Consider the following 26,710-nt stretch of genomic DNA (forward strand, 5'->3'; position numbering starts at 1 on the left):
GATCATTTCTTGACAGTTTATCAGAGTATAAATATTAGTAGCCATCTGTATAAATTGGAATCCAATAAAGAGAGATATCACATAGTAATATGAGCAGAGAAAGTATAATATAATATAATATAATTCACCATAACAGAGAGTTGGAGTAAAGAATTATCTAGTAAAAAGTGAAGGAGAGTTCTGATAACTCAATGATAAGAAGGCAAACAATTCATTTTTTAAAAAAATAGACAAAGGACTTGAACAGATATTTCACCAACGAAGATATATGAATGACTAATAAGTGCATGAAAAGATGCTCAACACCATCAGTGCCCTGTCTGAAGACAGCAGTTGCTACTTCACTCCAGTCAACTGCAAGGTGGAAATACAGGTATGGAATTGCCAGATCACCTAGTTGTCCCCCCACCAAAAGCTAGAAATTCAGATTTTTATCTAAGATTTTCCTTTTTCCCATGTTGAAAACAAATTCAAAATATTTCTTAAAACATCACATAGTTGAAACAAAGCATATCAACAGGACTGATATGACTTGTTCGTGACTTCCTTCATAGGTTTTCTATCTGGGCAGGGACATGGGAGAAGCAGTGTTTCGGGAAGATATTTCTGGCAGCAGTATGCACAGTCTAGACTGAAGAGGAGAGGGTGAATCCAAGAAAAACTAGAAACAAGTCCAGGGATGGAAAGGAACAGACCTGACTAGGGTGGTGGCACTGGCACAAAGGAGAGCATGCCATGTTCATCCTTCCCTCCACAAAGCAGCTGGAGGAGACCCAACCAGAGATGGGATCTCTGTAGCATCATTTTCCAGAGGAACCTGGCACACACCAAGTGCTGCCTCCATTTCAAAGTCCATTCATCTACCGACATTCACCTACCCTCTCAGCCTTGATCCCACTCTCCTGAGGTGCCTGAGGGATCTTGCCACTGTCCACATGGCACTAAGGAACTCTGCCTGCCAGTCCCAGAACTGCCCTTGTCTCACTCTGTTACCTTATGCAAATGGAAGGCATGGGGAGCCTGTTGCTCCATCTGGGAAATCCTCTGGACCACCCAACCTTCCTCTCAAAGAAAGTAAAGGGAGCAATAAGGAAATATTTGCCAAGCCCTCTACAACCACCTGTTTGCAGAGAGAGGGAGAGTTGCCATATTAATTATTAAGCAGACCGATCTAAGCCAAAGAGAGTCATGGAAACTTCATTATCATGCGTGGTATGTGGCTGTCTTTGGAATATTCTGCTTGCTTGGTTTCTAATTTCCTTTTCTTACGTGAGTCTTTCTCCCTCATAAATCTTTGCATCTCAGTGTTCTGTTCTCTCCTCCTTTGTGTTCTGAACTAGGAGTTCCCACAAGCCCTCTGTGGTTAAATCTACTCCTCCAAACACCACAGGCTCCAGGCAGCATCGTGCAGGGTTATTGCTCAAGAAGGTGGGTGACACCCTTTGGCCTCCACCCTCTGGAAGGGCCTGCTGAGTGAAGGCCCAGTTAGGGAGGGGAGGGGTGGAGGGGTATTGAGGAGAGTGAGGTAGGCAGGGAGTCCCCCCACCTCTCCCAGCTGCCCAAGGAAACACTCTCCAACTGTTTCTCTAGAACAAACCAACCAACAAGCGCCAGGAGCTTTCTGTGAATCTGACAGCCGGCTGATCACAGAATCCTCCCAGCAGTGGCACTTAGCCCAGAACTGGCAGCAAGTGCCCTCTAGAGGGAGTCAGAGGCACCTTCTCTGAGAGGCAAATTCTAATGTTCTGCCTGAATTGGGTATTTAGAGGGGCTTAGCAAATGATACCAATGGGGTGGGGGGGAAAAGGAAAGAAGAGAAAAGTGGGGCAACTGCTGTCTTCATCACTAAAAGACAGAGAGAAGGCTTCCTTTGGTATCAAGAGGAGTCTAACAGACTGTGCGATTCAAATTAGGCTACATTTCTGTGGCAGAAGCAGTGCGCACGGCAGAACCAGCAGTGGGGCGTGAGCTCCACGGGCTCACTCTGGGAATCTGCCTCTAGCACACAAGGTGCCAGGCCTTAATTTGGTCTTCCTGTTGCTCCTGCTTCTGAAATGTGTTGAAGCAGATACAGCTGTTTAAACTGGCATCCCTGTTTATCTTTGTGTTCCCAGTGTCTAGTATTTAAGTACCTGAACTGAATTTAAATTGCCATCAGCTTGTTAACTGCAAAATAATAGAACAATTTCAGGAAGATGGTGGTTGGGGCCGTATTTCGACCACTCCGCTTTCTCATACAGACACCTTGCTCCCCAGGCCTTCTGCCAGATATCAAAAGAAGAGGGTATGTGCTAGGCCTGGTTTTTTAATGCCCTGAGGATGAACACAGTGTAGTGAGAAAATCCTGGCTTTTGGAGTCAGACCCGACTGGATTTCCGTATGAGTCCCTCACTTACTAGCTGTGAGACTGGAGACGTTTTTAAAACTTTCTACACATTAGTTTGCCCATCTTTAAAATGAAAATATTAGTACTTATCTCAGAATCTATATACTTTATTTAACATAATATAAACGATTTAAATCACACATACATTTTTAATAACATGGAAAATGCATGATATATTAAGGAAAAAATAAGGTGGTTATGGAACATTGTTATAGACTGAAATCACACCATTGTGTGGCTGCCTCAAGTTTTCTGTGGTGTTTGGGTCCACTGCTACCACATACACATCGCACCATGTTGGAAATACATGGATCCACCTAGTACATGGGTCCCTATTCACTCCTGCTGGTTTTCGTCGAGACCACTGCCTCCTGATCTCTACTGCTCTCCAGGGAGGAATCTCTGTGTCTTTTGCCATCACCACTTGCGTCCTTTTTTCTTCATAAAAGCATCCTTTGGGGGTTGGCATTCCAGGCCAGAGAGTAAGGAATACCGGTGAGCTGATGAGAAGAGCTTTACACTTTACAGTTTCAGGTTTTCTACGCATATGACCCAAAGGGAATTAATCTCACCTAAGAAGCAAAAGACTCCATACTGTCACCAATTAATATTTAACCAATAATTATCTCTTCTATAAAATGATAGAAAAAATGCATTGAAATGGGCCTTCTGATGCCCTGTTGTACTCTGTTGACAGTAAAAACTGATTCAACCCTTTGGAAAATTATCCATCAAGAGCACTGAAAATGGCATACCTGGGTGGGCACAGTTACTCATGCCTGTAATCCCAACACTTTGGGAGGCTGAGGCAGGAGAATGGCTTGAGCCCAGGAGTTTGAGACCAGTCTGGGCAACATAGCAAGACTCTGCCTCTACAAAAAAAAAAAAAGAAAGAAAAACAGCCAGGCATGATGGCATGTGCCTGTAGTCCCAGCTACTTGGGAGGCTTAGGTGGGAGGATTGCTTAAGCCCAGGAATATGAGGCTGCAGTGAGCTATGATCACGTTACTGCACTCCAGCCTGGGTGTCAGAGTGAGACCCTGTCTCAACAACAACAAAAATCTTACTCTGTAAACCAGTAATTCTACACCTGGGAATCTATCCTAAGAAAATAATTTAGAACACATGAAAACCTTTATTGCACAAAGATATTTATTGTAGCATTACTTAAACTAGTGAAAAACTAGAAAAAAATACTAGAAAAAGTATTAATTGTTCAAGGGATAAATACATTATGATACACCCAAAGGTTAAAACAGTTACTTACAATTATGGCAAGTGGTCTCCAAACATTGTGAGTGATGTTTTTCTTTCTACTTGAATATTCACCTCATTCTAAAAGAATAATAATTTTGAATTTGGAAAAAATAAACTTTATTATTTCAAAAAGAGTTTGGGTTAGGTAATCTCTAAAATCACTTGTCACAGGTTGGGTTCTTTGGAGGCAGATATTGAGTCGAAGTTTGGCTGTAAGATGTTTATTCAGGATCAACACCTGTGAAAGGAAGACGCAGAGAGTGGATTAAGCAGTGGAAGAAGTTAAACTGCAGTACAGACTCAAGAGAGCTTTAGAACAAACACTACCAACAAGGGTGTTCTACACTGGGTCAAAATGGCCTGGTTTTTATATTCTCACCTCACTTAGACACCAAATGCACCCAAAGGTCATGACCTGAGGTGAGGGGCTTTCTGTAATGAGACCAAATCTGAGAAAGCTACAGCTAGAGGATATCTGCACATTATACTCCCGACAGCTGTAAGTCTTTCCTGGAAAGGAGAAGGAGATCTGAGTGGGGCCTTTCCATGTCTGTTACCTCCCCCCTAGGTCTGTATTCTTGTGCTCCAATTTCATATGCTTATTTGTTGAACAAACACATTAGCAATAATAATACAATCTTATGTAGCACTTTTATAATGCTTTCACGTATGGCATGCCTCCCTAATTCACAGTACTGAACCAAGGAGTCTGAAGGATATTTTTTTTAAAAGTACTGTACAGATTTTTAATGACATTTGCTTTCACCACATTTCAGTAAGACCGTTTCATCAGAGTAGTTAAAATTGTGAAATAGGTAACATTTGTGCTGCTGCTTCTCAACACATCACTCTCCTGCTCCTATAACTCTTCTCCTTTTCCCTGTCAGACAGTTATAGCTCTAATATTGGTAAAAGTCTCTTTGCTCATTGTAGCATCCTACCCCAAACGCTCCTTCAGGTAGCTCACTCTCTTTTCTAAACTAAACTTCAACTGGCTGAAATTGGAAAATGACCAATACATTTATGCATACATGTTCTATGACTAATGACAGTGTGCTATCCTTTTAAACATTTCCTTTTTGCTTTTCAAAAGTAATTCCTGGATATAATACCAAAAGCACAGGCAACAGAAGAAAAAAAGTTGGACTTCAAAATTAAAAACTTGTGTCTCAAAGGACACTACTTTAACAGAGTGAAAAGGCAACTCACAGAACGGCAGAAATATTTGCAAATCATATATTAAATATTTGATAAGAGATTGATACCTGGACTATATAAAGAGCTCCTGCAACTCAAAAACAAAACAGACAATCCAATGCAACACTGGGCAAGGGACTTAAACAGACATTTCTCCAAAAAACAGATATACAAATGGCCAAAAATCACATGAAAAGATTCTCAGCATCACCAATCATTAGGAAAATTGCAAATCAAAGCCAATGAGATACCACATCATACCCATTAGGATCGCTGTTATTTAAGAAAAACAAAAACAGAAAATAACAAGTGTTGTCAAGGCTGTGGAATAATTGGAACCCTCGTGTATTGCTGGTGGGAATGTGAAATGGTGTAGCCACTATGGAAAACATTATGGTTGCTCCTTAAAGAGTTAAACATAGAATTACCACATGATCCAGCAATCCCACTTCTGGGTATGTACCCAAAAGAATGGAAAGTAAGAACGCAAACAGACATTTGTACACTCACGTTCACAACAACATTACTTACAATAGCCAACAGATAGGAAAAAATCCCAAATGTCCATCAACAAAATGTGATATGTACATACAGTAGAATATTGTTCTGCCTTAAAAGGGAAATACATTCCGATACATGCTACAGCATGGATGAAACCTGAAGACATTCTGCTACATGAAGTAATCCAAACACAAAAGGACAAATATTGTATGATTGCACTTATATGAGATACCTAGAGTAGTCAAACTCATAAAGACAGAACACAGAAAGGTGGTTGCCAGGGTCTGGGGGAGGAAGGAGTCAGTGGTTCTTGTTTGATATGATGGAAATTTCTGGAGATGGATGGTAGTGCTAGTTGCACAATATGGTGGAAGTATTTAACATCACTAAACTTTACTCTCAAAAGTGGTTAAAATAGTAAATTTCATGTCATGTATATTTTACAATTTCTTAAAAAAAAAAAAAAGTGATTCCCACTGACTGGCAAGGCTGTAAGGCCATTGGGGTATAAGCTCTTTGAAAGCATGGGCTACATGGCATAGTACCCAGAATTTGAAATCAGACAGTCATGAGTCCTAGTCCTCTCTCTAATACATATATTAGCAATGAGAATTTGAGTAACATACGCTAACTTCCCAAGCCATAATTTCCTTATCTCTAAAGTGGAGTTTATTATAACTACTGTAATGGTCTCTGTCTATCCAGTATCTATTTTCCTTTCACATAATAGGATGCCAAATTACCCTAGAGAACTACTCTTCCTTCACTCTTAGCCCATAAGGTTTAATTGGCTGAGTCCACTCTCTAGAAAGTAAAGAGGGCGGCCGGGCGTGGTGGCTCACGCCTGTAATCCCAGCACTTTGGGAGGCCAAGGCAGGTGGATCATGAGGTCAGAAGTTCGAGAGCAGCCTGACCAACATGGTAAAACCCTGTCTCTACTAAAAATACAAAAATTAGCCAGGCGTGGTGGTGCGCACCTATAAGCCCAGCCACTCAGGAGGCTGTGGCCGAAGAATCACTTGAACCCGGGAGGCAGAGGTTGCAGTGAGCCGAGATCGCGCCACTGCACTCCAGCCTGGTGAGAGAGCGCGAGTCCGTCTCAAAAAATCTATAAATAAATTTAAAAAATAAAATAAAGAGAGCATATGATCCAGGTCTAGTCAATTAGTATATTTCCTCCCTTTGGGCACAGCCCAAAGGTTCAGGAATGGGCTTGAGATCTGAGGAAGTTCAACAGAGGTAATCCCAAAACTTTTGCTGGAGCAGCTAGAAAGAATCTTTCTCTTTTGACAAGGGCTGCCAACAAGATGGAAGGTAATTGTGGAGGTCCTGGCAGCCACTAATGACTATGAAGGGAAAGCCTACCAAAGAATAAAGAAGACACAGGAAAAACAGAGCCAAGAGATGGAGAGAGAGATAGCATCAAGACAGGATCATCCAGTCCTGGGATCCAGCAGCACCTGAAGTCTACATCTGCATATTTTGGATACATGAGCCAATACATTTGATTTTCTTTTGTTTTATGTCATTAAGTTGTCTTTTTATCTCTTGCAACCAGAAAAATCCTGACTAACACACTTTTGTTACTGGAGGAAGTAAATGTAATAATTATACAGCAGCCTGGCACATTGTACTTTGTCCTATTCACCTCTGAATCCCACCCAGAACATGGTAAGTGCCCAACAAATTTTGTTAGACGGATAGAGTCATGAGAACACAAAATTGGGAATTCTGTGTCTGACCCACATTGTGCAAACTCAGAGTATGAGTATAAACCTAGCAAAGGATTGTGCTTCCCTGGGTAGTGAGTTCCCTCTTTCATGAAGCTGGAACTGGTATGCTGTGCTGGCAGACTAACACTCTACCAGTATAGGGTCATCACTTCAGAATAATTACACTGAACACTTATTTAGTGCTTACTATGAGCAAAGCACTGATGAAAAGAACGGTGAACACAAGCAGACAAATGCAATCAAACACAGAAGGTTTTTTAGAGATGATCACCTGCCATGGTTTGAATGTATCTCTCAAAGTTCACGTGTTGCAAACTTAATCCCCAGTTGACCTATGTTGAGAGGTGAGATCTTTAAGAGGTGATTAAGTCATGAGTGCTTTGCTCTGACAGATTAATGCCATTAGGAGTAGGTTCCTGATATAAAGGAACCTTCCCCTCCTGCTCTCTCTTGTGTGCTTTCTTGCCCTTCAGTCTTCCACCAGGGGACGATGCAGCACTAAGGCTCCTCCCAGATGCCACTGTCTTGATACTGGACTTCCCAGCCTACACAACTGTGATAAATAAATTCCTCGTCTTTATAAATTAACCAGTATGTGGCATTCTATAATACCAACCTAAAAGAAACCAAGACAGCACTTAAGGATTGGAGTGTAGTAAATGGAAGTCTGTCACTCTGCTTATGGAACCAGGGAAGGCATTTCTCAGGGAAGGTGGCCTCGAAAATGAGCTAGGTCTCAAAAATGAATATGCACATACACTAACATTTCCTAGGAAAAGAATACCTATGAGCAGATATAGCCTGTCCTGTTTTGGGATTGCAGGAGAGTGGGCCCATTTAGCACTCCTATATAAATTAGCCTCTGGAAGGGACTTGAGAAATTAGGCATTAGTTTATTTTAGTTTGTTTTTTCCACCAATTCTACCCACTTCCTCCTTTGGGGGAAAAAAATCTTCCCCTATGGCAAACAATATAATGTTAGTTAAAAAATCATCACATCAAAGTATGACGCTTGTAATTATTTGAAAAACAGTTTAATAAACTAAGTTCTGCAGCTGGAGGAGGGATATGGATTGATTTCCAGGTAATTTAAGGGATCCTGAGCACATAATTATAACACAGCTGTTTCTAGGACTCAGGGAGAACTAGTCTTTCCAAGGCAAATGTCCCATTGGTTTATCCTGCCAAAAGTTCTGGGCTTCTCGATGAAGCAGTGACTGTGGGGTTAGATGAGTAACAGTGGATTAGATCCTTAAAATCACCACATCTCACCTTGAATGAGCCATAGCTGCAGAAAGAGTATTTCATTAAGGAAAAAGCCATATTTCCTACCCAAGAGGTAAAGTGATTTCATGGATTTAAAATCACAAGGTACTAAAATAACATTATCTGACAGAAAGGTAGAGAGGGCTCCTGAACTTAGAAATACTTGGACTGAGAGTCTGAGTGTCTTGATGTAATAATGATCTAGGCTGCCATTTTCTCTTATTAGTCTAGTTACTAGCAAACTATGGATCCCTCAAAAATCAATTCAGTACCATACGACCTGCCAATTCTACTCCTAGGTATATACCCAAGAGAACTGAAAACTTGCTCATGAAAGACTTGTACACGGATGTTCATAGCAGCATTATTCACAATAGCCTTTATTCACATAGCATTACAGAATGCTATGTGAATAGCATAGAATAATGTGCTATAGCATTATTCACATAGCACATTATTCACAATGCCTATCAACAGATAAGTGGATAAATAAAATGTATATTATAATGTGGAATATTATTCAGTCATAAAAATGAAGTACCAATTCATGCTACAACGCAAAGCTTAAAAACATTACACATTATGCTAAGTGAAAGAAGTCAGACACAAAATGCCACATATTGGATGATTCCATTTATATGAAATGCCTAGAATTAGGGAATCCCTAGTGACAGAAAGTAGGTTACTGGTTGCTAGGGGTTCAGGGAAGGGAAGAATGAAGAGTGACTGCAAATGGGCTTGGGGTAATAAATGTGTTCTGGAATTAGATAGTGGTAATGATTGCGTGATTTTGTGAACATACTAAAAATCAGTGAATTGTAATCTTCAAAAGGGTGAATTTTATGGTACCTTTTAAATTTTAGCTCATTTAAAGTACAAAACCATTCAGACATATCCAATTTCATGAAGACGTCCATGAGCCTCATGGTTAGAACTAACTCTTCCCTCCTGTGCACAACCTTTAGATCACACTTTTATTGTGGACACATGCAATTTTTCAATATATGCCGGCCTCCTCTGATAATAGTAAGCTCTTCAGAAGCAGGATTATGTCTTGTCTATGTCTGTATCCTCAACTGGACACAGTGCTTGAAATTCAGCACATATTCAATAAATATACGTTGAATTGAAGAGATTATTTTCCAAGACTTTTACAATCAGTAATATTGAACAATCCATTTATAAATATAATAAATAGTACACATAAACTGTGTGTAAGTCTTTTGTGATATAAAAATGAAAGAGGCATAGTCTCTACCTTTGAGGAACTTATACATTTTTTATAAAAATAAGTAGACTTAAATAACTACAAAACAAGGAAGAAAATAAGTGCTATGTGAACGGCATAATGATCCACACCTAATAGTTCAAAGAAGTAAAAATTACTACCTGAGCATGATGGGGAAGATTTTTTAAAAAGATACCTGTATGAAAGTGAGCTTTAGGGATATTACAAGATGTTAAAATGAAAGCTTCAGCTAAGGCACATTACAGAGCTATGTGTTGGACCAAAATGCAAACACTTTCAAAGTAGGTGGTAAAAAGGGGTGGAGGGGTTGGTAACTCTTTTTTTATTAATTTTTTCTTTGAGATGGAGTCTCTCTCTGTCACCATCCTGGAGTAGTGGTGTGATCTCAGGTCAATACAACCTCCACCTCCTGGGTTCAAGCGATTCTCCTGCCTCAGCCTCCCAAGTAGCTGAGACCACAGGTGCATGCCACCACGCCCGGCTAATTTTTGTATTTTTAGTACAGACAGGGTTTCACCATGTTGGCCAGCATAGTCTTGATCTCTTGACCTCATGATCTGCCCGCCTTGGCCTCCCAAAGTGCTGGGATTACAGGCATGAACCACCATGCCTGGCCCTGGGGTTGGTAACTCTTAAATTGTTACCCACACTGATGGCGTAAAGGGATGCTGAATTGGAGATCAGGAAGATTTTTGAGAAGGATTTCTTTGGAGAGAAGTATTGGGTTCCAAGAATTCTATCCTTCTCATTATGGGGGAAAAAGAGGAGAAGAGAAAGAGGAGAGGAGAGGAGAGGAGAGGAGAGGAGAGGAGAGGAGAGGAGAGGGGAGGGAAAGGGGGAGAAAGAAGGTGAGGGTGGGAAGGGGGGATATCTGCTCCTTAAATCAAACCAAAGGACAGAACTTTTATGGAACCATCTGTGGAGCTTAATATGTGACTTCTACAGTTTGAGGGACACAGGGGACTTCTGACTGGTTCATACTTGAGAAATCTAAATCCAGAGTGCTGAGTTGTGGGGAAGCGGCTGCACTCCCAGAGTTTTCCTGGACAAACATGTTTCCTATGGACCAGATGTGGCCCAAGAGGGAAAGGGAGTTGTGTGGTGTTGCTTAGCCCCTGTTTATAATGACCTCCTGCAGGAGTGAGGAGCCTCAATAAAGGAAAGCTGGAGATGAACTGCTGCTGAATACCTAAGGTTGCAGAAAGGTGGGGAAAAGGAAGAGTCTCAGAGCAACCCATGAAAATCCCTTAAAAGAGCAATCAGCTTTAAACATCTGCAAAGGCCAGAGAGCACCAACTTGATCACCTGCACAGCACCAGTCAACTAAGAACTTTGTTAGTATTCCTTCTTTGATCTCCCTTCCTAAGCTCCAGATCCTAGAGTGATCAGAATCAGCTTTAGAAAGATGGTAAAAGGAGAAGAATCATGAGATTATCCCCTACCCCACTTTCAAATTTCAGACTTCTAGCCTGTGGCCAGTACAAACTGGAGGAGAGGAGGAGAAATTTCAAGGTTAAAATTATCATTCTTACCTATGACTGCCATTTTAATTCCTGATTTCCAGCATGTTTTGTGACTTTAAAAATGGCTGAGTACCTTTAACATCTCTGAGGGGCAACCTCTGTTTTTTCTAGGGTCAAGGAGAACAGCTCCTCAGTGAGGATTTAAAAAGATAGTCAAAAACGAATTTGCTTTAAGATTCCATTCTACCAGTTGTGTTTGTTCCATATAAACATTACAGATAGAAATAGGAAAAGGGGTCTTGATCAAAGGAATCGAGGTAGCCAGATCCAAGGTCTATTTGGAAAAGGACACACAGATAAAAACATCTACCTCTGGGATGGAAATAGTGGATGTAGATGGGAGGCTGATTGAAAGGACCTCCAGTACCAAACTGAAGTGTCATTTAAATATGGGAGTATAATTTCAGTATATTTTGGTATTTCAGTATATTTTGTATTGACATATTTTCAGTACTTGAGATCAGTAAAACTAAGTATTTAATACTCCTAATTATTTATTTCTTTAATTAACCAGTAAAAATTGTATGTGTTTGTGGTATACAACATGATATTCTGTTTGTTGGTTTTTTGGGTTTTTTTTGTTTTGTTTTGCCATGTCCAATAGTTTTTTTTTTCTTTTTTTTATTATTATACTTTAAGTTCTAGGGTACATGTGCACAATGTGCAGGTTTGTTACATATGTATACTTGTGCCATGTTGGTGTGCTGCACCCATCAACTCGTCAGCACCCATCAACTTGTCATTTACATCAGGCATAACTCCCAATGCCATCCTTCCGTCCTCCCCCCTCCCCATAATAGGCCCCGGTGTGTGATGTTCCCCTTCCCGAGTCCAGGTGATCTCATTGTTCAATTCCCACCTATGAGTGAGAACATGCGGTGTTTGGTTTTCTGTTCTTTTGATAGTTTGCTGAGAATGATGGTTTCCAGCTGCATCCATGTCCCTACAAAAGACACAAACTCATCCCTTTTTATGGCTGCATAGTATTCCATGGTGCATATGTGCCACATTTTCTCAATCCAGTCTGTCACTGATGGACATTTGGGTTGATTCCAAGTCTTTGCTATTGTGAATAGTGCTGCAATAAACATACGTGTTCATGTGTCTTTATAGCAGCATGATTTATAATCCTTTGGGTATATACCCAGTAATGGGATGGCTGGGTCATATGGTACATCTAGTTCTAGATCCTTGAGGAATCGCCATACTGTTTTCCACAATGACAACATGATGTTTTAATATGTGTATACATTGTGAAATGGCTGAATCAACCTAATTAACCATCACCTAAATATCTATCATCTAAGATACTTATTTCTTGTGGTGAGAATATTTAAAATCTATTCTCAACAATTTTCAATTATATATCATCATTAACTATAGTCAACAAGGTGAACAATATATCTTCTGAACTTATTCCTCCTGTCTACCTGAAATTTTGTGTCCTTTGACTAATATCTCCCCAATCCTCCCATCCCTCAGCCTCTGGTAAGTATCACTTTACTCCTTATTTCTATAAGTTTGAGAGTTTTTTTTTAAGAGATGGGGCCTCACTATGTTGCCCAGGCTGGAGTGCAGTGGCTATTCACAGGCACCATCCTACCACTGATAAGCACAGGATATTTGACCTGCTCCATTTCTGATCTGGGCTAGTTCACCCCTCCTTAGATAACCTAGCGGTCCCCTGCTTTCAAAAAGGTCACCTACTGATGCTAAACTTAGTGTGGACACCCTATTGGCATAGCACACTACAGCCCAGAACTCCTGGACTTAAGCAATCATCCTGCCTCAGCCTCTGGATTAGCTGGACTACAGGCATGTGCCACTTAGCCACTGGCTAATTTTGAGTTTTTAAACACTCCACATATGAGATTATGTGGTATTTGTCATTCTGTGCCTGACTTATTTCACTTAACATAATGTTCTCCAAGTTCATCCATGTTGTCATAAATGAGAGGATTGTTTTTATTTTCTAGGTTGAATAGTATTCCATTATGTATGTATAACACATTCTCTTTACCCAATCATCCATTGATGGACACTTAGGTTGGTTCCGTATCTTGAACATTGTGAATAATGCCGCAGTGAACATGGCATTGTAGGTGCCTGTTCAACATACAGATTTTATTTCTTTTGGATATAGACCCAGGAGTGGGATTGTGGGATTTTATGGTACTGTAGTCCAATTTTTAATTTTTTGAGAAAACCTCATACTGCTTTCTGTAATGACTGTACCAATTTACATGCCCACCAAGTGTACAAGGTTTTCTTTTCTTCACATCCTCAAAACTTATCTTTCATCTTTTTTGACAGTAGTCATTCTAACAAGTGTGATATATCTCATTGTGGCTTTGATTTGTGTTTCCCTGGTGATTAGTGGTTTTTTGTTTTTGTTTTTGTTTTGTTTTGTTTTGTTTTTTTGAGATGGAGTCTCGGTCTGTCACCCAGGCTAGAGTGCAGTGGTGTGATCTTGGCTCACTGCAACCTCTGACTCCTCGGCTCAAGCGATTCTTCTGCTTCAGTCTCCCCAGTAGCTGGGACTACAGGCACCCGCCACCACGCCCAGCTAATTTTTGTATTTTTAGTAGAGATGGCGTTTCACCGTATTGGCCAGGCTGGTCTTGAGCTCCGGATCTTGTGATCCACCCACCTCAGACTCCCAAAGTCCTGGGATTATAGGCGTGAGCCACTGCGCCCTGCCTGATTAGTGTTATTGAGCATTTTTTCATATACTAGTGGATATCTATATGTCTTCTTTTGAAAAATGTCTATTCAGGTCCCTTGCCCATTTTTTATTTGGGTTATTTGTTTTCCTACTATTGAATTGTTTGAGTTCCTTATATACTTTGTATATTAACCTCTTATTGGATGTACGGCTTGCAAATATATCCTGTCATTCTACATGTTGTCTCTTCACTCTGTTGATTGTTTCCTTTGCTATGTAGAAGTTTTTTAGTTTGATGTAATTCCATCTGTCTACTTTCACTTTTGTTGCTTTTGCTTTTGGGGTCATATCAAAATAATCTTTGCCCCAACCAATGTCTTGGAGATTTTTGTCTACTGATTTTACAGTTTCAAGTTTTACATTTAAGATTTTAATTCATTTTGAGTTAATTTTGTATAAATATATGGTGTGAGAGGAGGATCTAATTTTATTCTTCTGCATGTGGATATCCATTTTCCCTAGCACCATTTATTGAAGGAGGTATTCTTTCTCCATTTTGTGTTCTTGGCAACTTTGTCAAAAATCAATTGACTATAAATGCATGGATTTATTTTTGAGCTCTCTCTTCCATTTCATTGGTCTATGTGTCTGTTTTTATACCAGTACAATACACTTTTGATTCTTCTAGTTTTGTGTAAATTTTGATTCTTCTAGTTTTGTAGTAAATTTTCAAGGCAACTAGTGTGATGGCTCTGGCTTTGTTCTTTTTGCTCACAATTGGTTTGGCTATTTGGGGTCTTGGGGTCTTTTATGTTTCCATATACATTTTAGGTTTTTTTCCTATTTCTGTGAAAAATGTCATTAAAATTTTGATAGAGATTGCATTGAATCTGCGGATTGCCTTGGGTGGTGTCTTAGTCCATTTGTGTTGCTATAAAGGAATACCTGAGGCTGGTAATTTATGAAGAAAAGAGGTTTATTTGGCTTATAGTTCTGCAGGCTGTACAAGAAGCATAGTGATAACATCTGCTTCTGAAGAGGGCATCAGGATGCTTTCATTCATGGTTGAAGGTGAAGAGGAGCCAGTGTATGCAGAGATCACATGGCAAGACAGGAAGCAAGAAAGAGAGGCAGGAGGCGACAGCCTCTTTTTCACAATTAGTTCTCATGGGAACTAACAGAGTGAGAATGCACTCACCGTTTGCCTATAACATGATCTTATATCCCCATAGGGAGGGCATTAATCTATTCCTGAGGAATCTACCCTCATGACCCAAACACCTCCCATTAGGCCCCACCTCCATCTTTGGGGATCAAATGTCAACATGAGATTTAGAGGAGACAAACATTCAAACTCTAGCAGGCAGTACAGAATTAATAATATTAATTATTCCAATCTATGAACACAGGATATCTTTTCATTTATTTGTGTTTTCTTCTGTTTCTTTAATCAATGTTTTATAATTTTCAGTGTACAGGTATTTCACCTCCTTAGTTAAATTCATTGCAACTTATTTTATTTTTTCTAGCTATTGTAAATGGGATTGTTTTCTTGATTTCTTTTTTTGAATAGTTTGTTATTAGTGTGTAGAATCCTGCTGATCATATGTTGATTTTGCCTCCTGCAACTTTACTAAATTTGTTTACTAGTTCTAACAGTTTTTGGCAGTCTTTAATGTTTTCTTTATATAAGATCATATCGCCTGTAAACAGAGACAATTTAACTTATTTTTTCCCAATTTGGATATATTTTATTCTTTTTCTTGCCTAATTGCTCTGGCTAGGACTTCTAGTACCATATTGAATAAAAGTGGTGAGAGTGGGCATCCCTGTCTTAGTCCTGGTCTTAGAGAAAAAGCTTTCAACTTCTCACCATTGAATATGTTATCTATGGGCTTATTGTATATGATCTTTATTGTATTGAGGTACATTCCTTCTATTTCTAATTTGTTGAATGATTTTTATCAAAAAGGGATACTGAATTTTGTCAAATGCCTTTTCTGCATCTATTGAGATGATCATTATGGTTTTTGTCCTTCATCTGTTATTGATTCGTATATGTTGAACCCTTCCTGCATCCCAGGGATAAATCCCACTTGATCATGGTAAATGATCCATTTATTTATTTATTTATTTATTTGAGATGGAGTCTTGTTCTGTCACCCAGGCTGGAGTACAGTGGTGCAATCTTGGTTCACTGCAACCTCCCTCTCCCAGGTTCTTTCTTTTTTTTCTTTTCTTTTTTTTTTTTTTTTTGAGATGGAGTCTCACTCATTGCCCAGGCTGGAGTGCAGTGGTGCAATCTCAGCTCATGTAAGCTCTCCCTTCCGAGTTCACGCCATTCTCCTGCCTCAGCCTCCCGAGTAGCTGTGACTACAGGCACCCACCAACACGACCGGCTAATTTTTTGTATTTTTAGTAGAGACAGGGTTTCACAGTGTTAGCCAGGATGGTCTTGATCTCCTGACCTCATGATCCACCCGTCTTGGCCTCCCAAAGTGCTGGGATTACAGGCATGAGCCACCGTGCCTGGCCTCCCAAGTTCAAGTGACTCTTCTGCCTCAGCCTCCCAAGTAGCTGGGAGTACAGGCGTGGGCCACCATGCCCAGCTACTTTTTTGTATTTTTAGTAGAGATGGGGTTTTAACATGTTGGCCAGTCTGGTCTTGAACTCCTGACCTCAGGTGATCCACCCGCTTTGGCCTCCCAAGTGATTAATGATCCTTTTAATGTGCTGCTGAATTCCATTTGCCAGTATTTTGTTGAGAACATTTATATCTATGCTCAGCAGGGATATTGGCTTGTAACTGTTTTTCTCATGGTGCCTTTGTTTGACTTTGGTAACAGGGTATTGCTGGCCTTGTAAAATGACTCTAGAAGTTGTCCCTCTGTCATAGTCTGTTCAGGTTCCTATAGCAAAATACCTTAGACTGGGTGATTAATAAACAATAGAAATGTATTGCTTATAGTTCTGGATGCTAGGAAGTCCAAAATCAAGATGTCAGTACATTTGATGTCTGGTAAGAACTTGCTCTGCTTTAAAGATGGTGCCTTTTGTTGCATTCTTACATGGCAGAAGGGGCAAACATTATCCCTCCATCTCTTTTACAAGGGCACTACTTCCATTCACAAGGGCAGAGCCCTCATGACTTAACCACATCCCCAAAGGCCCTACCTCTTAATACTATCACATTGGGGATTATATTTAAATGTATGAATTTTGCAGGGAAGCCAACATGCAGACCATAGTACCCTTCTATTTAACTTTTTGGAAGAGTTTGAGAAGAATTGTTATTAGTTCTTTAAATGTTAAGTAAAATTCAGCAATGAAGCCATCAGGTTTCAGGCTTTTCTTTGATGGAAGACTTTTTGTTACTGATTCAATCTCCTTACTCATTATTCTGTTCAGATTTTCTATTTCCTCAAGAGTTAGTCTTAATAGGTTATATGTCTAATAATTATCAATTTTTATAGGTTATACAATTTTCAGGGATATAACTGCACATAGCAGTCTCTTATGATATTGTGTATTTCTATGGTATAATATCAATTATAATGTCTCCTCTTTTATTCCTAATTCTATTTATTTGAGTCTTTTTATCTTAGCTAGTCTAGCTAATGGTTTGTTAGTTTCTTTTCTCTTTGCAAAAAAACAGCTCTTAGTTTAGTTTATTTTTTCTATTGTTTTCTAGTCTCTGTTTCATTTATTTCTGATCTGATCATTTCCTTCCTTTTAGTAATTTTAGGATTGGTTTATTCTTTTTTTTTTTTAGTTCCTTGCGGTGTAACATTAGGCTATGTATTTCTTCTTTTTTGATGTAGGCATTTATTGCCATCTATAAATTTTGGTATACTGCATGTCCATTTTCATTTGTCTCAAGATATTTTTCAATTTCTATTTTAATTTGTTCTTTGACCCATTGGTTGTTTAGAAGCATGTTGCTTAATTTCCACATCTTTGTGAATTTTCTGAAATTTCTTCTCTTATTGATTTCTAGTTTCATACCATTGTCATTGGAAAAGCTACTTGATATGCTTCTATACTCTTAAATTTTCTAAGACATGTTTTATAGCCAAACATATGATCTATCCTGGTGAATACTGCAATGCACTTGAGAAGAATGTGTGTTCTGCTGCTATTGTATGGAATATTCTATAAATGTCTATTAGGTCCATTTGGTCTAAAGTGTAGTTCAAGTTCAATGTTTCCTCATTGATTTTTCTGTCTGGATGATCTATCCATTGTTGAAAGTAGGGTATTTAAGTCCCCTGCTATTACTGTATTGCAATCCATCTCTCTCTTCAGATTTATTAATATATTTGCCTTATATATTTAGGTGCTCCAAATGTTGGAACATATATATTTACAATTGTTATATCTTTGATGACCCCTTTATTATTGTATATTGACTTCCATTGTCTCCTTTTACAGCTTTTGACTTAAAGTCTATTTTATCTGCTATAAGTATAGCTACCCTCACTCTTTTTTGGTTTTCATTTGCATGGAATATTTTTTTCCATCCTTTTACTTTCAATTCATGTGTGTCCTTACAAGTGAAGTGAGTTTCTTGTAGGCTATGTATATTTGGTCTTCTTTTCTTATCCATTCAGCCACTCTATGTCTTTTGATTGGATAATTTACTCCATTTACATTTAATTAATGATAGGTAAAAACTTACTACTTCCATTTTGTTAATTGTTTTCTGGTTGTTTTGTAGGTCCTTTGTTTCTTTTTTCTCCCTTGATGTCTTCTTTTGTGATTAGATTATTTTCTCCAATGGTATGCTTTGATTCCTTTCTATCTTTTATGTATCTACTATAATATAATTTTTTGCTCTGTGGCTACCATGAGGCTTACATAAAACATCTTATAGTCATAAAAGGCAATTTTAAGCAAATAAGAAGTTAATGTTAACTACATAAAATAACTACACTTTTACTTTACCCACTCACACATTCTGTTTTTGAGGTCACAATTCACATATTTTACACTGTATATCCCTTAAAAATTATTGTTGCTATTATTATTTTTAATACTTGTTTTTTAACCTTCACACTAAAGATATAAGTGATTTACATACCACCATTACAGTGTTATAGTGTTCTAAACTTGACTGTGTACTTAATTTTACCAGTGAGCTTTATTCTTTCATATGTTGCGCTACTATTAATAATTAGCATCCTTTTTGCTCTGCATGAAGAATTCCCTTTAGCATTTCTTGTAAGACAGATCATGTGGAATGAACTCACTCAGCTTTTGTTTATCTGGAAAAGTTTTCATCATTCTTTTATTTCTGAAGGACAGCTTTGCTGGGTATAGTATTTTTGGTTGATAGTGGTTTTTTTTCCCTTCAGCACTTTTAATATATTATCCCAATATTTCTTGGCCTGCAGAGTTTCTGCTGAGGAATCCACTGATAGCCTTTAATTTTATATTTTATTTTATTTTATTTTACTTTACTTTTTATTATTATACTTTAAGTTCTAGGGTATGTGTGCATAACGTGCAGGTTTGTTACATATATATACTTGTGCCATGTTGGTGTGCTGCACCCATCAACTTGTCAGCACCCATCAACTCGTCATTTACATCAGGTATAACTCCCAATGCCATCCCTCCCCGCTCCCCGCTCCCCATGATAGGCCCTGGTGTGTGATGTTCCCCTTCCCATGTCCAAGTGATCTCATTGTTCAATTCCCACCTATGAGTGAGAACATGTGGTGTTTGGTTTTCTGTTCTTTTGATAGTTTGCTGAGAATGATGGTTTCCAGCTGCATCCATGTCCCTACAAAGGACACGAACTCATCCTTCTTTATGGCTGCATAGTATTCCATGGTGTATATGTGCCACATTTTCTCAATCCAGTCTGTCACTGATGGACATTTGGGTTGATTTCAAGTCTTTGCTATTGTGAATAGTGCTGCAATGAACATACGTGTGCATGTGTCTTTATAGCAGCATGATTTATAATCCTTTGGGTATATACCCAGTAATGGGATGGCTGGGTTGTATAGTACTTCTAGTTCTAGATCCTTGAGGAATCACCATACTGTTTTCCATAATAGTTGAACTAGTTTACAGTCCCATCAACAGTATAAAAGTGTTCCTGTTTCTCCACATCCTCTCCAGCACCTGTTGTTTCCTGACTTTTGAATGATTGCATTCTAACTGGTGTGAGATGGTATCTCACTGTGGTTTTGATTTGCATTTCTCTGATGGCCAGTGATGACGAGCATTTTTTCATGTGTCTGTTGGCTGTATGAATGTCTTCTTTTGAGAAGTGTCTGTTCATATCCCTTGCCCACTTTTTGATGGGGTTGTCTGTTTTTTTCTTGTAAATTTGTTTGAGTTCTTTGTAGATTCTGGATATTAGCCCTTTGTCAGATGAGTAGATTGCAAAAATTTTCTCCCATTCTGTAGGTTGCCTGTTCACGCTGATGGGAGTTTCTTTTGCTGTGCAGAAGCTCTTTAGTTTAATTAGATCCCATTTGTCAATTTTGGCTTTTGTTGCCATTGCTTTTGGTGTTTTAGACATGAAGTCCTTGCCCATGCCTATGTCCTGAATGGTATTACCTAGGTTTTCTTCTAGGGTCTTTAATCCATCATGAATTAATTTTCATATAAGGAGTAAGGAAAGGATCCAGTTTCAGCTTTCTACTTATGGCTAGCCAATTTTCCCAGCATCATTTATTAAATAAGGAATCTTTTCCCCATTTCTTGTTTTTGTCAGGTTTATCAAACATCAGATGGCTGTAGATGTGTGGTATTATTTCTGAGGACTCTGTTCTGTTCCATTGGTCTATATCTCTGTTTTGGTACCAGTAACGTGCTGTTTTGGTTACTGTAGCCTTGTAGTATAGTTTGAAGTCAGGTAGCATGATGCCTCCAGCCTTGTTCTTTTGACTTAGGATTGTCTTGGCAATGTGGGCTCTTTTTTGGTTCCATATGAACTTTAAAGTACTTTTTTCCAATTCTGTGAAGAAAGTCATTGGTAGCTTGATGGGGATGGCATTGAATCTATAAATTACCTTGGGCAGTGTGGCCATTTTCACGATATTGATTCTTCCTATCCATGAGCATGGTATGTTCTTCCATTTGTTTGTGTCCTCTTTTATTTCACTGAGCAGTGGTTTGTAGTTCTCCTTGAAGAGGTCCTTTACACCCCTTGTAAGTTGGATTTCTAGGTATTTTATTCTCTTTGAAGCAATTGTGAATGTAAGTTCATTCATGATTTGGCTCTCTGTTTGTCTGTAATTGGTGTATAAGAATGCTTGTGATTTTTGCTTACAAAGAGACTTAGACTCCCATATAATAATAATGGGAGACTTCAACACCCCACTGTCAACATTAGACAGATCAATGAGACAGAAAGTTAACAAGGATATCCAGGAATTGAACTCATCTCTGCAACAAGTGGAGCTAATAGACATCTACAGAACTCTCCACCCCAAATCAACAGAATATACATTCTTCTCAGCACCACATCACACTTATTCCAAAATTGACCACATAATTGGAAGTGAAGCACTCCTCAGAAAATGTACAAGAACAGAAATTATAACAAACTGTCTCTCAGACCACAGTGCAATCAAACTAGAACTCAGGACTAAGAAACTCAATCAACACCGCTCAACTACATGGAAACTGAACAACCTGCTCCTGAATGACTACTGGGTACATAACGAAATAAGGTAGAAATAAAGATGTTCTTTGAAACCAATGAGAACAAAGATACAATATATCAGAATCTCTGGGACACATTTAAAGCAGTGTGTCGAGGGAAATTTATAGCACTAAATGCCCACAAGAGAAAGCTGGAAACATCTAAAATTGACACTGTAACAGCACAATTAAAAGAACTAGAGAAGCAAGAGCAAACACATTCAAAAGCTAGCAGAAGGCAAGAAATAACTAAGATCAGAGCAGAACTGAAGGAGATAGAGACACAAAAAACCCTCCAAAAAACCAATGAATCTTTTGAAAAGATCAACAAAATTGATAGACTGCTAGCAAGACTAATAAAGAAGAAAAGAGAGAAGAATCAAATAGACGCAATAAAAAATGACAAAGGGGATATCACCACCGACCCCACAGAAATACAAACTACCATCAGAGAATACTATAAACACCTCTACACAAATAAACTAGAAAATCTAGAAGAAATGGATAATTTCCTGGACACTTACACTCTCCCAAGACCAAACCAGGAAGAAGTTGAATCCCTGAATAGACCAATAGCAGGCTCTGAAATTGAGGCAATAATTAATAGCCTACCAACCAAAAAAAGTCCAGGACCAGATGGATTCACAGCTGAATTCTATGAGAGGTACAAGGAGGAGCTGGTACCATTCCTTCTGAAACTATTCCAATCAATAGAAAAAGAGGGACTCCTCCCTAACTCATTTTATGAGGCCAACATCATCCTGATACCAAAGCCTGGCAGAGACACAACAAAAAAAGAGAATTTTAGACCAATATCCCTGATGAACATCGATTCAAAAATCCTCAATAAAATACTGGCAAACCGAATCCAGCAGCACATCAAAAAGCTTGTCCACCATGATCAAGTGGGCTTCATCCCTGGGATGCTAGGCTGGTTCAACATATGCAAATCAATAAATGTAATCCAGCATATAAACAGACCCAAAGACAAAAATTACATGATTATCTCAATAGATGCAGAAAAGGCCTTTGACAAAATTCATCAGCTCTTCATGCTAAAAACTCTCAATAAATTAGGTATTGATGGGATGTATCTCAAAATAATAAGAGCTATTTATGATAATCCCACAGCCAATATCATACTGAATGGGCAAAAACTGGAAGCATTCCTTTTTGAAACTTGCACAAGACAGGGATGCCCTCTCTCACCACTCCTATTCAACATAGTGTTGGAAGTTCTGGCTAGGGCAATTAGGCAAGAGAAAGAAATAAAGGGTATTCAGTTAGGAAAAGAAGAAGTCAAATTGTCCCTGTTTGCAGATGACATGATTGTATATTTAGAAAACCCCATCATCTCAGCCCAAAATCTCCTTAAGCTGATAAGCAACTTCAGCAAAGTCTCAGGATACAAAACTAATGTGCAAAAATCATGATAGCCTTTTAAGAATTCCTTTATAGATGATTAGCTTCTTTCCTCTTGCTGTTTTCAGTGTCCTCTTTTTATTTTTGATTTTTGACAGTTTGATTATGTCTTACAGTCTTGTTTGGCTTGAGTCTAATCAGATTCCTGTGACCTTCCTGTACCTGGATATTTCTTTGTCAGATTTAATTTATTTTCTGTGATTATTTCTTTAAATAAACTTACAGATTTCTCTCTTTCTTCTCCTTTAACTCCTATAACTTAAACATTTGCTTTTTTGATACTGTTCCATAAATCCCATAAGCTTTCATCATTCCTTTTCATTCTTTTTTCCTTTTTCTCTTCTTGCTGCATATTTTCAAATAATTGTCTTTGAGTTTGCAGGTTCTTTCTTCTGTTTATCAATTCTGCTGTCAATGCTCTCTATTGCATTTTAGAATTTAATTCATTGTATTTTTCAGCTACAGAATTTGGTTACTTTTTCATAATTTCAATCTCTGTTAAATTTCTTGTTTTGGTCATTTATTGTTTTCTTGATTTCAATGAATTATTTCTCTGCATTTTATTGAAGTTTGCTATACAGCTATCATTTTGAATTATTTATCAGGCAGTTTATATCTCTATTTCTTTAGTGTCAGTTACTCATATTTTATTTTCTTCCATTGGTGATGACATGCTTCCCTGATTATTTTTGATCTTTGTGGCCATTTGCTGGTGTCTGCTCATTTAAGAAGTGGAGACTTATTCCAATCTTTGCAAACTGGCTTTGTTTGGGAGATCCTTTGCCAATCAGCAAGTCCAGAGATTCTTGGCAGTCCGTCTAGCGTGGCCTGTTGGCGTACTTGCTGCTGGAGTCCTTGGATGAGTGGGCCTTGTGCTTGGGTCAGCAAATGGGCAGACTTGGTGCCTGGGTCCGTAAGGTTGAGCTTGGATCCTGGATTCCCTGAGGTAGATGTATTGATTGGGTCTGCAGAGGTGAGCCTGGAGCCTAGGTCCAAGGGCAGACCTAAAGCCTATATCCATGGGGGGTGGCTTGAAGCCTGGTTCCATAGTAGCTGATCTGACACTAGGGTGAGCCTTAAACCTGAGTCTGTAGGGGTTGGCTAGGCCCTGGAATAGGTCTGGAGCCTGGGTCCACTAGGATGAGCCCAGAGCCTGTGTCCATGGGGGCTGACCTGGCACTGGGGTAGACCTGTATCCTGAGTTCATGGAGTTTTGGGTCTATGGGGGCTGGCCTAGAACCTGGGTATTGAGGAGTAGCCCTGGAGCCTAGGTCCATGAGGGTCAGCTTAGCACTGAGGTCTACTGGGACAAATCTGGCCCTCACATCTGCTGGAACATGGGACTGTAGGGGCCAGCCTGGAGTATGGGGCCATAGGGATCAGCCTGGCACTAGGCCCACCTGAAACCTGTCTGTGGTATGAGGCTTGTGCCTGAGATGTACTGACCTGGCACTGAGATGGGCCTAAAGCGTTAGGCTGTGTGGGCTGACATGGCTTTGGACTGATCTTAAACTAGGGCAGGTCTGTAGCTTGCAGCTGCAGGAGCTAGCCTTATCGTCGGCAGTCCTGGAACCTGTATCTGCAGGCCAGCCTGAAGGCTGAGTGCTGGCCTGATGATTAGGGTCATAGGGGTTGGCCTAGTTCTGAGATAGTCATGAAGCCTGGTACTATGGGGCCCAGCCTGATGCTGGGTTGGGGGGCATCCAGAGCCTGGGACCATTGGGACTGGTCTGACCCTGAAGTAAACCTGAAGACGGACTCTTCAGGGTAGGCCTGGAGCCTGATCTGTGAGGGCTGGCCTGGCACTATAGTGAGCTCAAAGCCTGAGGCATGGGAGCCAGCTAGGTGTTGGGGTCAGAATGGAGCATAGGGATGTTAGGTTGGCCTGGAGATTGAGACTAGGGAGCAGACCTGGAGCCTGGGAATGTAGGATCTGGCCTGGTGTCAGGATGGGCCTAGAATCTGGGGCTGTGGGGGCCTTCCCAGTGCTGGGTTTTATCGATGGGCCCAGTATTGGGGTTTGAGGCAAAGTCTGATGCTTATTTTCCTCATTTTCCCCAAAGTGAAAGGTATTTCTCTGTGGACTGTGCTGCCTGGTATGGAGGTAAGGGTGATGTGGGTAATGTAAAGTTGCCCTTCCTATCCTCTTCAATGTGTCTTTTCTTATTTCTGTGCTACACCCAGGTGCTATAATCTCTCACTTGGTTTTCTTCACTCTTGTGAAGGTATTTTTATGCATGGATAGTTTTTCAAATTGATGTTTCTGTGGAGAGACTAGCACTGGAAAGTTCTTTTCTGCCATCTTGCTGATTAAGACACAATACTTTTCAAATTCAAAAATTAATAACCATAAGTAAAATGTAAATATACTTGAACATATTAAAAATAATTTAGTCTAATATAAAAATAAAATATTGTTTACATACTAAAGTTTGAACTTAAAAATAAAACAGAATTATAATTTTTTAATGTGTACTTGGTCCATCAATGATGTCATCACTGAGCTGTGTAAAGCTTTCCAGTGCTGAAAACCTCTCTCTGAATCTATGCAGTTAAGAGAATGATAAAGATACTGTTATAAACTGCTCTTAAATATTTTTCTCTAATCCACTGCTGTGGTTTAAATGTGTCCCCCAAAGTTCATACATTGGAAACTTAATCCTCAGTGCAAGCATGTTGAGAGGTGGGACCTCTAAGAGGTGATTAAGCCATGAGGGCACCAGTCTCATGAATGATGAATGCTATTATTATGGGAATCTGTTCCCTATAAAAGGACAAGTTCAGCCCCACTTTGCTATCTCTCACCCCTGTACCTTCCGCCATGGGATGATGCAGCAAGAAGGCCTTCACCAGATGCCAGTGCCTCAATCTTAGACTTCTCAACCTCCAGAATTGTGAGCCAATACATTTCTGTTCATTATAAATGACCCGGTCTCAGGTATTATGCTGTAGCAGTACAAAATAGACTAAGACACCCATTATCTATAAACAATCCTATCTCTTGGTTAATAACTTTGAGGAGAATTTTTTTCGGGGGGCAAGGTTTCATTTCTTTGTAAGAACAGTTTTTTAAATTTCTAACTGTTATGGTTTGAATGTTTGTATCCCTCAAGAATTCGTTTTGAAACATAATTACAATTGTAAAAGTAAAGTAGAGGTTTCTCTTTAAAAACACTTTCCTCCCTGTCTAATTAGGAATAAATAGTAACTTCACTTAGAAGCAAAATTTATTCAAAGACCTGTGCTAACATTCTTAGATATCTGCAAGCCGTAATAAAGAAATCAATGTACTTTGTGTTCTTAGCTCCCACAATTTAGCCTAAATATTTGCCCTGGCATGCTTATACTGGTCCAAGCAAACATTAGGTAATAGCCTGTTCCTCTTCTTTATTTGGAGGTGTATTTTACCTTTCTCAGCATTCCACAAGTTACTTCCTCCTTTCTTTGTTCTCCACTGCCTTTGCCTCTTTTAGAAAGTTCTAAGTTGCTAGCCAATTGAGACAAATACAGAATGTGAGGTCCTGTTCCAGCCAATGGAAACTGGACACAGCAGTAGGGTGGACGTGTGAGGTTATAAATAACCTCGTCTCCTTTGTTTGGTGTACTCTCATGGCAAAACTGCTGGCGAGTGTACCCTTTCTGCAGAAAGTAAAAATGGCCTTGCTGAGAAAATTAAATTTATGTTCAAGTGCTATTTCTTTACGGCATCGGGAAACAAGCATTTCTAACACAATGCAACAGTATTAAGAGGTGGAGACTTTAGAAGGTGATTAGGTCATGAGGGCTCCACTCTCATGGATGGGATTAGTGCCCATAAAAAAAGGCTTGAGGGAGTTCTCCCTGTTTAGC

The 26,710-nt window shown here is 39.3% G+C and overlaps 1 long non-coding RNA gene across 1 annotated transcript in view; it reads right to left on the minus strand.

Moving 5' to 3' along the window:
* Positions 1 to 2,511: 2,511 nt before the first annotated feature.
* LOC119624224 (uncharacterized) overlaps positions 2,512 to 26,710 on the minus strand; it is a 29,159-nt gene continuing 4,960 nt past the window's right edge. Inside the window, exons 2-3 of the long non-coding RNA XR_005240239.2 lie at positions 3,654 to 3,881; positions 2,512 to 2,958 (exon numbers count right to left, since the gene is read on the minus strand). This is a non-coding gene — a long non-coding RNA (uncharacterized lncRNA). The remainder of the gene's footprint in view (positions 2,959 to 3,653; positions 3,882 to 26,710) is intronic.

This window comes from Chlorocebus sabaeus, chromosome 20 (genome assembly GCF_047675955.1).
Source record: "Chlorocebus sabaeus isolate Y175 chromosome 20, mChlSab1.0.hap1, whole genome shotgun sequence".
In the NCBI taxonomy this organism is placed as follows: Eukaryota; Metazoa; Chordata; class Mammalia; order Primates; family Cercopithecidae; genus Chlorocebus; species Chlorocebus sabaeus.